Source organism: Miscanthus floridulus, chromosome 15 (genome assembly GCF_019320115.1).
Source record: "Miscanthus floridulus cultivar M001 chromosome 15, ASM1932011v1, whole genome shotgun sequence".
NCBI classification, from domain to species: Eukaryota; Viridiplantae; Streptophyta; class Magnoliopsida; order Poales; family Poaceae; genus Miscanthus; species Miscanthus floridulus.
In genome coordinates, this window is record NC_089594.1 from 26,941,456 (window position 1) to 26,956,965 (window position 15,510).

Sequence of the window (15,510 nt, forward strand, 5' to 3'; positions counted from 1 at the left end):
CTAGAATCCTTAGTATCTCTCTGACCCTCGAGCTCTAGAGCCTGTAGTCATGCCCTCGGAAAGCAAAATGAATAAACCTATGTCTCGGGTCAATCCACAAGGAGGAGTAGAACTCACGGACCCAAGACAGAACATACCGACCAGTCCATCCAAGGAGATCTGACAAGCCTAGCAGGTAAGTGAGGTGAGGATGGATCTACTCGCCTGCAGCTGTAACTAGAGACTCTAAGGAGCAGACCTGCTGAGATCCGAAGGCAACACTGCTGTTGAGATATGCACTATAGAAGTCCTCCTACAACACAGTGTAGAAGTACTTTGAGGCACGCTCATTCTACCTCAGCAAAAACCAATCCTCAATCTATATGAACTGTAGCTGCTGCACCTGTCTAGCTGTGGTTGCCCTCAGGTCAAGGTGGACAACAGGAGGTGGACCCTGTGGTCTGGGAGGTGGACGAGAGCCCCGCCTCTATGTCTGAGGCCTTGGTGACACCTGAGTGCGTGTGCGACTGGAGCGTCGACGCTATGGCTGTGCTGCCTGCTCTACCCCCTCAACCTGCTTTCCCTGCTGAGCATCCTATGTCTGCTCTGCTGACTATGTCTGCTCCTCAATCAGCCCCTGAGTCTAACTCTCCTCTAAAGAGACACGCTGTCCTCCAAGCATGATGGTCCTGAGTGGACTACCAAGACTAGCCTCAATCCTCTCGACGGCGGCCCTCTGAGCTGGTGACAACTGATCTCCTATGTGAATGCCACTGCCAGATCCACCTATCTCTACTCGCCCTGCGGCGGCTACCACTGCTGTTGCTCTCTCTGCCTCAACATCATCTCTCTTGCACTTCTTCTTTGTAGTCTTTTTTGCCTTTCCTTTTTGCTAAGCAGTCAGGCGAGGCGAAGGCGTTGGATCCTCATCGCCAGGACCACCCTCAACATTCTTGCAACGTGCCATCTCTAAAGCTAACAAGAATCACTACCACTGACAAGAAACAACTGCCAACTAACACCCGTGAGGCTTGGCCTCAATCCATACTCGCGGGCTTGGTCCTGAGTAAAGCTGCCACTATCAACTACCAAGCAACCTCAAGCACACTGACTCACTGCAGAGATGGAATAGATGGATATAAATAAGAACATTATGTAACTAGAGATAAGAGAGTAATCCTATTAGAGCAAGCAATTGGGAAAGAGATAGAAGAATGTCTTGCTACCTAGAAAAAAAACTCCTATGAAAAGATGAGTATACTGAGCACAATGGGGCACCATGAAGTCACGACAAGGATACAGGGGAAAGGCACTGCCAGCTAATGAATTTGCTGGCACAGCTACTCTGGAGGATGAGCAAGGCCGAGGCAAGAGCGCAGGAGAGAGTGGTGACGATGGTTAGCCGGTGCGGAGAAGAAGTCCGGCGGCGGTGATGAGCCGAGCACGGGCACGGCGAGCACCGTTGCGGCACGGTGAGTAGAGGCGCATGCGCAGGCACGACGGCAGAGATGTAGGCGCGGTGAGGGCAAGGAGGCATGGTGAAATAAATGAGGGCCCTATGATAGTTACAGAAGAAGTGGATCTAATCTAGACGAGTTGAAGCGACCGGATGCGTCGGTGAAAACAACCGGACGCAGAAAACCAGAGTTCAGTCAAGTACAGAGAGGTCCAAAAATGCCTAAATGGTGATCGGACACGTCCGATGCACTATGACCGAACGTAGCTCTGAGTCCGATCCTTTTTTGTTAACTTCCTCGTGTTGATCGGACGCGGATTCAACTTCACACCTGACGTGCGCGAAATACTGTTCATCTTCCGGTCTTTCTTCAGCAACTGTATCTCCTCCTGATGTACTGACCAGACACTGTAATAGGTGAGTCTGGTCCCTCTTCAACTGTAGATACTCCTCCTTTCTTCATGACACTTTCTCCCAATCAAGTCCCAAACTTCAATAAAACCCAAATAAACACCAATTGGGATTGATATGAGAGACCTCTCTCAATTCCTCAAGTTTTTCTAAATAATTTGCATTCGGCTATAATTCTATTTAAGAAAATAGGCAACAAAAGGGGCGAGGAGCACCATGTGACCACACAAGAGGGTTTTATGACCAATATGAGCTTCAAATGCTCTCCCTATTTGTGGATAAACACAATGGGTGCTCAAAAGATAACCAAAAAGAAATGACAAAGCAACACACATGCACATGCAATGCAATACTTGAAAGTAAGTCTAGTTGCTTGTCAAGTTTGATCCAAGGTTAAGCTTCTTCACACGCTTTTTGACGGTTATCTTAACCATGTTAGACAAGCCCTAAGTGCATTACTAAAAATTAAACATGTTTTATATTACAATGCAATGCAAGGGACAACACAAGCTTATTTTTTAGTGAAGTTACTAAAGTCAAGCACATTTAGCTCATTCCTCAACCGACAAAATGTAGCCTCATCTAGCGGTTTAGTGAAGATATCCGCTAATTGATCCTCGGTCCTTACACCTTCTAGTGATATATCATTTTTAGCAACATGATCTCTAAGAAAATGATGGCGGATATCTATGTGCTTGGTGCAAGAGTGTTGAACCAGATTATTAGCAAGCTTTACCGTGCTCTCATTGTCACGCAAGAAAGGTACCTTTTCTAGAACTACACCATAGTCTAGAAGAGTTTGCTTCATGTAAAGAATTTGTGCACAACAAGCACCTGTGGCAATGTAATCCACCTCGGCGGTGGACAATGCCACACTATTTTGCTTCTTTGAGGTCCAAGACACTAGAGATCTACCAAGCAAATGGCACCCTCCGGATGTGCTTTTTCTATCAATTTTGCAACTGACATAATCCAAATTGGAATAGCCAACTAGTTGGAATCTAGCTCCTTTGGGATACTAAAGACCAATGCTTGGTGTGTGTTTAAGGTACCTAAGGATTCTTTTAACAGCAACCATGTGAGCCTCTTCAAGATTAGCTTGAAATCTAGCACACATACACACACTAAATAAGATGTCGGACCTAGATGCGGTCAAATATAATAAACTACCAATCATAGAACGGTAGAGAGTTTGATCAACCGATTTACCTCCCTCATCTAGGTCGAGATGTCTATTAGATGGCATTGGTGTCTTGATTGGCTTATATTCATCCATTCTGAACCTCTTGAGAAGGTCCTTGGTATATTTTTTTCTTGAGAGATGAAAATCCCCTCTCTCATTTGCTTGACTTGAAAACCAAGAAAGAATGTAAGCTCTCCAATCATAGACATCTCGAACTACTTTGACATCAATTCACCAAACTCTTTGCAATAGTCTTCATTTGATGAGCCAAATATGATATCATCAACATATACTTGACAAATGAAGATCTCTCCATCAAGCTTCTTGGTGAACAGTATGGTATCAACCTTCCTAATGGTGAAGCCCTTCTCAATGAGGAAATCCCAAAGGTGGTCATACCAAGTTCTTGGGGCTTGCTTAAGCCCATATAGTGCCTTGGACAACCTATAGACATTATTAGGATATCTAGGGTCTTCAAACCCTGAAGATTGATCAACATAGACTAGTTCATTTATGAAACCATTTAAAAATGCACTTTTAACATCCATTTGATATAATTTCATTTCATGATGGGATGCATATGCAAGAAGGATACAAATGGCTTCAAGTCTTGCAACCGGTGCAAAGGTCTCTCCAAAATCCAACCCTTCAACTTGGGAGAACCCCTTTGGAACTAGCCTTGCCTTATTCCTCACAACGATGCCTTGATCATCTTATTTGTTGTCGAACACCCACTTTATTCCAATGACTCTTGCATCTTGTGGTCGCTCTTCAAGTGTTTAAACTTTATTTTGGGTGAAGTTGTTCAACTCTTCATGCATGACATTTATCTAATCCGGATCTTGAAGAGCTTCTTCTACATTTTAGGCTCAATGCAAGAAACAAACGAGTGATGTTCAATAAATGAAGCAAGTTTTTGAGAGCAAGTCATTACACCCTTTGAAGGACTCCCTATGATGAGATCTTGTGGATGTGCTTGTAGTAGGGGTGAATTTCTTCTATCAACCACTTAAGAGGGAGGTTGTGGAGCATCAACATCTTGAGCTTGTGCCACCATTTGATCATGGGAGACATGAGTATCTTCATTTTCTACTCTCCCATCTTTATCAATTTCTTGTGGCACATTTGATGAAGAGGGTGGATTGATCACTTGTACATCATCTTCATCATCTTTGGGCTTGATGTCTCCAACCGGAATGTTCTTCATGGCCTCCCTCAATGGTTCATCACCTACATCATCAAGATTCTCATGTGCTCCTTGGGAGCCATTAGATTCATCAAATTCTACATCATATGTTTCTTCAACCAAGCCGGTGGCATGATTAAATACTCGATATGCTTTGGACTTTGATGAGTAACCAATAAGAACACCAATATCACAACATCTTTGGAACTTCCCTAGGTGTTACTGCTTCTTATAGATGTAGCATTTGCAACCAAACATCCGAAAGAATGATACGTCCGGCTTCTTCCCATTGAGCAACTCATAAGGGGTCTTACCAAGAAACTTTTAAAGAAATAGGCGATTGGATGCATAACATGCGGTGTTGATAGCTTCCGTCCATAGAGCTTCGGGTGTATTGTACTCATCAAGCATTGTTCTTGCAAGGGTGATAAGTGTCCAGTTCTTTCTCTCTACTACACCATTTTGTTGAAGAGTGTATGTTGCGGAGACCTCATGCTTGATCCCTACTTCATCACAATATGCTTCAATGTTTGTGTTGTCAAATTCTTTTCCATTGTCACTTCTCTTCAAATTCATTTTGTTCTCTCTTGGCAAACTTCTTGAAACATGCGGCCACTTCAGTCTTGTCATGAAGGAAGAACACCCAAGTATATCTAGAGTAGTCATCAACTATCATAAGACAATAGAGATTTCCTTCCAAACTCTTGTAAGTTGTTGGTCCAAATAGATCCATGTGAAGAAGCTCTAGCACTCTTGTTGTTGACATGTAAGCTTTTATTAGATGAGTGTTTGCAACTTGCTTGCTGACTTAACATGCACTACAAAGCTTGTCTTTCTCAAATTTCACATCCTTCAAACTTCTCACCAATTCATTCTTCATTAGCTTCTTGAGTGAGCTCATCCCAACATGTGCAAGTCTTCTATGCCATAGCCACCCAAGTGATGTTTTGGTGAATAAGCATGTCTTCAAGTTTGCATCTTTGGAGGTGAAATCTACTAGATATAGGTTATTGTATCTAAAACCCTTGAATATAACTTGATCATCATCTTTCTATGACACAACCACTTCCTTCTCGGTAAACAAACATTGAAAGCCAAGATCACACATTGGCCAACGGATAGCAAGTTGAAACTCAATGAAGCAATATTAGCACATTTGATATTGAATGATCATTTGATATTGCTACTTTGCCCAATCCTTAAACTTTGCCCTTTGAATTATCACCAAATGTAATCCTTTCATCTAGTGAGGTGAACATATGAGGATCACCGGTCATATGTTGAGTGCAACCACTATCAATAACCCAATGACTTCCACCGGTCTTGTAGTTCACATACACACAAGAGATCAAGCTTGTTGTTTAGGGACCCAAACTTGATGAGGGCCCTTGACTTTCTTAACTAGTGACTGCAACCCAAATTTGTTTAGGCCTATTCTTGTTGGGTAGACCTAAGAACATGACTTTCATTTCTCCACTAGAATCATTTCTAAGCATGTAGTGAGCATTAAAGGCAAAGGGTCTAGCATGCTTGAGCAAGGGTTGTGGTGGTAGAGTTTGACACTCATGAGCAAAGTGACCTTCTTGTCCACACTTAAAACATCTCTTTGGCTTAGGCTTTGACTTGTATTGTTGTTGATGTTGAGCTTGAGCTTTCTTCTCTTGATTTGCCAAGTACCCAATACCACTTCTATCCATCTTCATCACGGTGTTTATGAGCTCACTTTGGAGATATTGGCCTCTTGTGAACTTGCTCAAACTGGTCTTGAGATGTTTTTTATCTAACTTGAGCTTCTTGTTTTCTTCTCTAAGTTTATCATGTTTTTTCTCCATCTTGAGTCTCTTGTTCTCTTCTTTAAGCATATCATTCTTAAGAGCTATATCATAATCATTGTCAAGATTCTCTATAACAATTGTGTTGGTGGTTGATAGCTTTTCAAGATCTTTCTTGAGCTTTTCATTCTCATTCTTGAGCTTGACATAATCATCATAGTTGTCAGACTCAACCACTTTCTTGCCTTTGTTACTAGAACCTTGCTCAATGCTCTCAACAATTAAGTCATCACATGATGTAGCTATATGAATCTTAACAACATTGTTAGCAGCATCATGTGGCTCATTGAATAATAATTCATGAGAAAGAACAAGATTGTCATGATTAATCTTGAGATTGGTGTACTCCTCTTTTAGCAAATTGTAACTAGTGGTGAGCTCATTATGTATCCCCTTAAGTTTATCATGTTTTTCTCTAAGCTCCTTTTTAGAGGATTTGAGCTCCTTGAGTTTGGATGACACAATTTTATTTTCTTCTCTAAGCTCAACACTAGCTTTTTCAGCTATGTCATACTTTGCTAAGAATGAGTCCTTCTCAAGTTCTAGCTTTTCATTTTTAGCTCTTGTCTTTCTAATGATTTTGGTGTATTGGTTTAGCAACTTGATAAGATCATCATAAGAAGGTGATTCAAATTCTTCATCACTATCACTACCACTTTCATCATTGCTAGCATTATCATCACCACTACTATCATCATCATTTTGTACCTTTCGTTCACCCTTGGCCATAAGGCATAGGTGTGTAGAGGATGATGATGACGATGTTGGTGAAGATAGTGAAGAATCAATCACAAGAGCGCCCACCTTCTCCTTCTCATTCTCACTTTCATCATCAGATGAGCCACTTGATGATTCAATGTTCGTGAGCTAATCACCAACAATGTATGCCTTGCCATTCTTCTTCTTCTTGTGAAATTCCTTCTTCTTGCCATCCTTCTTCTTGTATGGCTTGTTCTTCTTCTTCTCATCAGCATTTTCATCACTTGAGTCATCTTTCTTGCCCTTGTACTTCTTCTTTTACTTGTCTTTCATGGGTTTGGGGCATTGATGAGCTAGATGACCAAGTTATCTACAATTATAGCAATCCATTTTGGAGATGGGCTTCCTTCTATTACTAGTGAAGAATTTCTTCTTCTTGCCATCAAACTTGACACCATTCTTGTTTAGTTTCTTGAGCATCTTGGCAGTTCTTCTCACTATGAGAGCAACACTTGCATCATCAATCTCATCATCACTTAAGCTATCATGATCAACTCTTGCTTTGTCCCTCTTTTCTTGGCTAGCCTTGAATGCCAAATCTTTCTTCTTGTTGGAAGAAAAGCCATCTTGTGAAGTGATGTGCATGTACATCTCATGTGCATTGATCTTCCCTAATATTTGAGTTGGTGTAGCGGTGAAAAGATCACCTTGATGAAGCACCGTCATAATATGTCCATATTTGTCAATGGGGAGGACACTTAAGATCTTTCTCACAACATCGGAGGGTTGCATTTGTGTGAGTCCAAGCCCATTGACTTCCTCTACAAGAATATTCAAGCATGAATATATTTCATTGGCACTTTCTCTAGGAAGCATCTCAAATGAATTAAGCTTTTTCACCATAAGGTGGTAACGTTCCTCACGCTCACTCTTGGTTCCCTCATGGAGCGCACAAATGTCCAACCATAGTGCATGGGCGTCTTTGTGGTTCCGCACATGGTTAAAAACATCCTTGCAAAGGCCTCTAAAGAGGGTGTTTCTAGCCTTTGCATTCCACTTCTTGTAGTTAACCTCATCGCCTTGAAGGTTGGTGGGATCCTTAGGTTTTGGAAAGCCTTGTGAGGCGGCTCTAAGAACTCCAACATCTAAAGCCTCTAGGTATGCCTCCATGAGAATTTTCCAATAAGGAAAATCATCTCCCTCAAAGATAGGAGGGGATCCATCTTCGGGGGACATCTTGCTCTAGGTGGTTAAGCCTAATTTAGTGAGCACGAGGCTCCGATACCAATTGAAATGATCAAGATGCCCAAGAGGAGGGTGAATTGAGCTAATTCTAAATTTTTGTAATAATTAAGCCCTACACTTAGCCCATTTCACCCCTTGTGTCTAGAAAGTGTTTCTATTGTTCTCCCATACAAAAATTTTGCACCTTAGGTTCCAATCCTACTCTAGCATGACAATTCTAGGAATGTAAAGACATGAAATGAGTTGCTCAAATATAAATGCTCAAAATAAAGAGAGGAAAAGGAACACGGCGATGTTTTCCTGAGGTATCGGAGAGTCGCCACTCCCCACTAGTCCTCGTTGGAGCACCTGCGCAAGGGTGTAGCTCCCCCTTGATCCACGCAAAGATCAAGTGCTCTCTATGGGCTGATTCTTTGACACTCCGTCATGATGAATCGCCCACAACTACTCACAACATGACTTGGGTCATCCACAAGCTCCACAAGATGATCACCAAGCTCCCAACTGTAAGGTCGAGATGGCGGACTAGAGGGGGGGGTGAATAGTCCTTTCTAAAATTAATCGCGTCGGCTAACCGAAATAAGTGCGGAATTAATACAATCGGTCTAGCCAAGACTACACCCCTCTATCTATGTTCTATAGCACCTTGCAAAGATCCTAATTAAACAACAAAGGTGCCGGGCTAGCTAGAGCTCACTAAATCAATTCTAGAAGCGATGTCATACAAACCTATGCCACTAGTACTTTAAGCAACAATGGAGCTCCTACACATGCTAGTAAGCAAAAGCATAAAACCAATTAAGCTCACTAGCAATGCTCAATAACAAGGCAATCAATGCCAAATTAGAGAGCATAATTACTTAGCTACACAAACTAAGCAATGTGACTAACAAGGTTACACAAACCAAATTAGCCACGCAAGAGAGCTACTTCTATGCTACACAAGCAAGAAGGTAACTAGCAAGCTACACAAGCTAACTAATTACAAAAGCAACAACACAAGCTCAATGTATATGAAAGTAATTGCAAGCTTGTGTAACAGGGATGCAAACCAACAGGAAGAACAAGGTTGACACGATAATTTTTGTCCCGAGGTTCACGTGTTTGCCAACACGCTAGTCCCTGTTGTGTCGACCGCTCACTTGGTGGTTCGGCGGCTAATTGGCATCACCCGCCAAGCCCGCATATCGGACGCCGCAAGAACCTACCCCGGAAGTGAGGGTAGCTCAATGACACGCTTTACTAAAGTTGCTCTTCGTGGCTCCCGCGGGGCGAGCACAATGCCCCTCACAAAGCACTTCTCCGGAGCGCTGCACAAGCTTCTTGCAGGCTTCGACGGAGACCACCACCAAGCCGTCTAGGAGGTGACAACCTCTAAGAGTAACAACCACCACCGGCTTGCAACTAGATCACCTAGTGCCCTCAATGCAACCTCACGATGCAATCGCACTAGAATCGCTCACTCACACAATCGGATGATCACTATCAAGTATGTGTGAGATGGAGGGCTTCCAAGCACTACCACATAAGTCACCAAGGCTATAGTGTGCTCAGCTTATGGCCCAAGGCTGACCATGACTTCTATTTATAACCCCACGAACAAATAGAGCCATTACCCCTTCACTGGGCAAAAGTCGGGACGACCGGACGCTCCGGTCAGATTGACAGGACGCTGGACCTCAGCGTCCGGTCATGCGATGTACGCCACGTGTCCCCTTCTTCAAACGCTATTCATCCAATCTCAACGGTCATCTGACGACCGGACGCACCAGCTTGAACTGACCGAACGCAGCAACCCCAGCGTCCAGTCATTTCTAGTAAGGTACCAGACATGACCGGATGCGTCCGGTAAGTCACGATCGGACGCAGCACCAGCGTCCGGTCACCTCTAGCAACACTGCTCTGCCTGCATCATCACACGTCACCTTGACCGGACGCACCCTGTCAGCGTCCGGTCAATTCCAGCGCCAACGTCTAGTCGAAGACTGACGCCTGCCCGCTGATTGCCACTACTGACCGAACGCTGGAACCTAGCGTCCAGTCACTATGTGACCATTGTCCGGTCCACTCTGTGAGACCCTATCTTTTCAGAACAGGGCGCCGGTGGAGTTCCGAACCCTTCTCGCCCCCGTTTGATCGCCGAGTTGATCCACATCAACTCCAACTTCATCTCCTTTGTAAATGTGCCAACACCACCAAGTGTACACCATCATATGTATGTGTGTTAACATTTTCACAATCATTTTCCAAAGGATTAGCCACTTAACTTGCCACGCCACTCAATCCTAACGACGATGCAAAGTTAGATCACTCGAGTGGCACTAGATGACCGATATACAAACAAGTTTACCCCTCTTGATAGTACGGCCATCTATCCTAAACCTGGTCATAAACTTCTCTACACACCTATGATCGGTGAAATGAAATGCCCTAGGTTATACCTTTGCCTTGCGCATTCCATTCCATCTCCTCCAATGTTGATGCAACACATGCACCAACATGATCAACAATGATATGATCCACTTCATATCATCACATGATCATATTGGTTCATCGATCTTGACATCACTTGCTTTTCACCATTGCCTTCGTCCATCGATGCCAAGTCTTGCTTAAGCTTCACCGCCACGCGGTCCATCGCTCCAAAGCCTTCAACTTGCCCTTCACGCTTGCAACCGGTCCATCAAGCCAAGTCTTGTCTTGATCTTCTTCACCTTGATCACATGACTCAATGTCATGTCTCATGTGCAATGAGCTCCTTTATCATCATATGTGTGAGCTTTGCAACATCTCCAAGTCATTTTCACCTTCATGGCATATGTTGCTCACACATGTACATGTGGACTAATCACCTGTGTATCTCACATAAACACAATTAGTCCACCTAGGTTGTTACTCAATTACCAAAACCACACAAGGTCCTTTCAATCTCTCCATTTTTGGTAATTGATGACAACTCTACAAAGATATAGAAATTAAGCTCTTTTGGATTCATGTTGCTTGCCCAAGCAATTTTATCAAGTGTAAATGATTTTAGACAAGTACCACAAACCTGAAATGGTAGTATTAGCTCCCCCTACATATGTGCTAGAGTGTTTGATTTGAAGGTCGCACATATGCATAGATTATAATTGTGGGAGAGTAATTACTATAAAATGATGCTAAGGTGTATAGATTAAACCTTTGAAGCGTGTGCCAATCGGAGTTGCACCTTTAAGTTCATCCTTAGCACCATGGTTAGCTAGATATCACTTGGAAATAAAAGCACTAGATACCTTTGTGAGATCATTAAAAGCAAGGTACTAGCATTACTTGAAAAACATACCAAGTGTCTAGCTATCATCCTATGCATGCTAGTTATCAAATCATCATTCAAGTTCTACAACTAGCATACACCACACAAGCATGCATATTGAATTTGAAAGCTTATGCAATGCAAGCAAGCACATGAATATGCACATATCAAATTCAATCAATCAAAGTTCATGAGCTTGCTCCCCCTACTTGTGTGCTTCTCTTGTCCAAGAATTTTGATCCATCTCTTTTCTTCAATGTTGCTCCCTCTTTGTCCATGTTCATATCCAACCTCTACTTCTTTGAGCTTTTATATCTTATCTCTCCCCCTTGTACAATCTCAATCTCAAAGCTTTCATATCTTTGTACAATCTCTCCCCCTTTGTCATCAATTTCCATAAAAGGTGTGCTTCTCATTGATGCAAAGGTATGCATTTGGGGTAGATGGTTTAGGCTTGAATCTTGCATTTTTGATGGACATCATTTGATTGGTGGAATGACACCACTTGAAGATACCACTTGTAACTTATACCACTTGTATCTTGTGTAGGGCTTATTGAGATACCACACATAGGATCTTTGATCTTGATATCAATTTGTGTGACACCTCCCCCTATGTGATAGCATGGGTCATCCATTTGATACACTTGAGCTCTTGTAGGTGAGGGATGCATTCTTCATTTGATGATCACTTAAAGTTGAGGATCACTTGTGGAACCATTTTCTTGCATGATTGATATTATGTGTAGATGTGATATCACTTGAAAGAATCTTTTAGTATGGAACCACTTGTTGGATTTTTCAATAAAAAATCATTTCTTGAACATTTGCTATCTTCATGAGTACCACTTATAGGATATCACTTGTGAGTTGATCTAGACATCATTTGTAGATTCTTGATAAAATACTTTGAGTCTAGATACCATTTGAAACAAACAAACTAGATATCCATTTGCATTGTTGTCTTGTGCTTGTACTCTTATCACTATCATGAGCTTCTATGATTGACTTCAACTAAATTGATTTGCCTAAGCTTCCAAGTCCGGTTTGAACCAATGACAAGCTTCTTCACACCTCTTGCAAGGGTTATCTTGCCAATGTTGTACTTATCACTTGTTAGCAATCCAAATTGAGTAAAATACTTGGGTTCACTAGCTCATGAACAAATTCATGTACTAACCACTAGATCAAGTAATCATTCAAACAATAGTGGTAGGCTATGAATTTAAGCATTTCATTTGTTATGCATGATCCTATGAAGCATGTACTATATGCACTAACCGCATACTAGTAAGGGATGAAATGATCATGCATATTACAATGATACCTTTGCTATGTTGGAGTAGAGGATAGTCACATAGATTCCAATTCATTACTCCAATAGCAATGTGAAGTCCAATTATAAGCTTGGTGAAGACCAATAGATACCATGTTGAATTTTATTCTTCACCCATATGAAATGAATACCACTTATGATCAAGTGCACTTTCTTGTTGTGGTTGGCTTGCTTTATCTTTTGATATTTGCTTGCATGAGAGCATCAATTTGAGAATACCACTTGAAATATCATGACTAGCTCTCTTTTGGGTGTTGCTTGTTTTTCTTGATCAACCCTTTTGATTGCTTCAACTAAGCATCTCAAATGTTCCTCGGATCTCCACTTCCATGTTAGCCTTCCAAGTACCACACTTGGTTCACCTACACATAGGCGGCAAGTCCCTACACTAGGGAGAAGTGACCTCTCTCTAAGAATCATTCTTGATACTCACTTGAAACGACTTGATTGATTGATCCAAGTGATGGACTTAATTTGATGAGTAACCTTGATTCCTTCTTTAAGTCCTTTTCTTTCTATTTGTTTAAGTCCTTTTCTTTCTACCAGATAATTTCCAATAGTCACTAGAACTTAAACTTCAACTTTATCTTGAGTTTGATCTTGATCTTCCAATTTAAGTACCGAAAGTGTGCAAAGTACACTCCACAATCAAATGGCCTTGTATTCTTTGCTTGTCATGCTTAAATACCATTTCAAAACCAAACATAGGTATGTGTGAGATCACTCGATCACCTAGTGCCCTCAATAGTAACAAGCAACACTGGCTTGCAACTCGATCACCTAGTGCCTTCAATGCAACCTCACGATGCAATCGCACTAGAATCGCTCACTCACACAATCGGATGATCACTATCAAGTATGTGTGAGATGAAGGGCTTCCAAGAACTACCACATAAGCCACCAAGGCTATAGTGTGCTCAGCTTACGACCCAAGGCTGACCATGACTTCTATTTATAACCCCACGAACAAATAGAGTTATTACCCCTTCACTGGGCAAAAGTCGGGATGACCGGACGCTCCGGTCAGATCGACCGGACGCTGGACCTCAGCGTCCGGTCGTGCGATGCACGCCACGTGTCCCCTTCTTCAAACACTATTCATCCGATCTCAATGGTCATCTGACGACCAGACGCACCAGCTTGAACTGACCGGATGCAGCAACCCCAGCGTCCGGTCATTTCCAGTAAGGTACCAGACATGACCGGATGCGTCTGGTCAGTCGGGATCAGACACAGCACCAGCGTCCGGTCACCTCCAGCAACACTGCTCTACCTGTGTCATCACACGTCACCTTGACCGGACACACCCTGTCAGCGTCCGGTCACTTCCAGCGCCAGCGTCCGGTCAAAGACTGACGCCTGCCCGCTGACTGCCACTACTGACCAAACGCTGGAACCCAGCGTCCGGTCACTATGTGACCAGTGTCCGGTGCACTCTGTGAGACCCTATCTTTTCAGAATAGGGCGCCGGTGGAGTTCCGAACCCTTCTCGCCTCCGTTTGATCGCCGAGTTGATCCACATCAACTCCAACTTCATCTCCTTTGTAAATGTGCCAACACCACCAAGTGTACACCATCATGTGTATGTGTGTTAGCATTTTCACAATCATTTTCCAAAGGATTAGCCACTCAACTTGCCACGCCACTCAATCCTAGCGACGATGCAAAGTTAGATCACTCGAGTGGCACTAGATGACCGATATGCAAACAAGTTTGCCCCTCTTGATAGTATGGCCATCTATCCTAAACCCGATCATAAACTTCTCTACACACCTATGACCAGTGAAATGAAATGCCCTAGGTTATACCTTTGCCTTGCGTATTCCATTCCATCTCCTCCAATGTTGATGCAACACATGCACCAACATGATCAACAATGATATGATCCACTTCATATCATCACATGATTATATTGGTTCATCGATCTTGACATCACTTGCTTTTCACCGTTGCCTTCGTCCATCGGTGCCAAGTCTTGCTTAAGCTTCACCGCCACACGGTCCATTGCTCCAAAGCCTTCAACTTGCCCTTCACGCTTGCAACCGGTCCATCAAGCCAAGTCTTGTCTTGATCTTCTCCACCTTGATCACATGACTCAATGTCATGTCTCATGTGCAATGAGCTCCTTTATCATCACATGTGTGAGCTTTGCAACATCTCCAAGCCATTTTCACCTTCATGGCATATGTTGCTCACACATATGTACCTATGGACTAATCACCTGTGTATCTCACATAAACACAATTAGTCCACCTAGGTTGTCACTCAATTACCAAAACCCCACAAGGACCTTTCACCAACCACCAAGCCATCTAGGTGATTGCGATCACCAAGAGTAACAAGTACAAACTCTCACTTGATCAAGACAAGCCTAATGAGAAAGGTGGATGCACACTTGCTACTCCCTATGCACTAATGAGGTCATTAATCTTGGATTATCAAATCTCAATCACCCCACTAGGCTCTTGTTCTCCCTTGCACTTCAAAGGTGTTTCTCAGCTAAACAAATGGGCAAGAGACCTCAAATGGACTAGTGAGATATGTATTTATACCCCCCCATTCAAAACATAACAGTTTAGGTCCAACTCAACAAGTATCAGGATAATCGGATGCTCTAGTCAAGGTGACCGAATGTACCGGTCAGTGTAATACGTCAGCATGTCAGAAAGAGCCGTTTGCTCTGATTGAACTTTGGCCTGCATCCGGTCAGCGCCCACCAGACATGTCCGGTCATCAAAACCCCTCTCTAGAACCTTACTATTGTTGATCGGACGCTAGCACCCATAATCTGGTCATTTCTCTGTTCAACGTCTGGTCCGTGGTCAACAGCCTATCCACGCTACTATAGATATGGCTAGCGTCGTGTCCGATGAGCATTGGTGTCCAGCG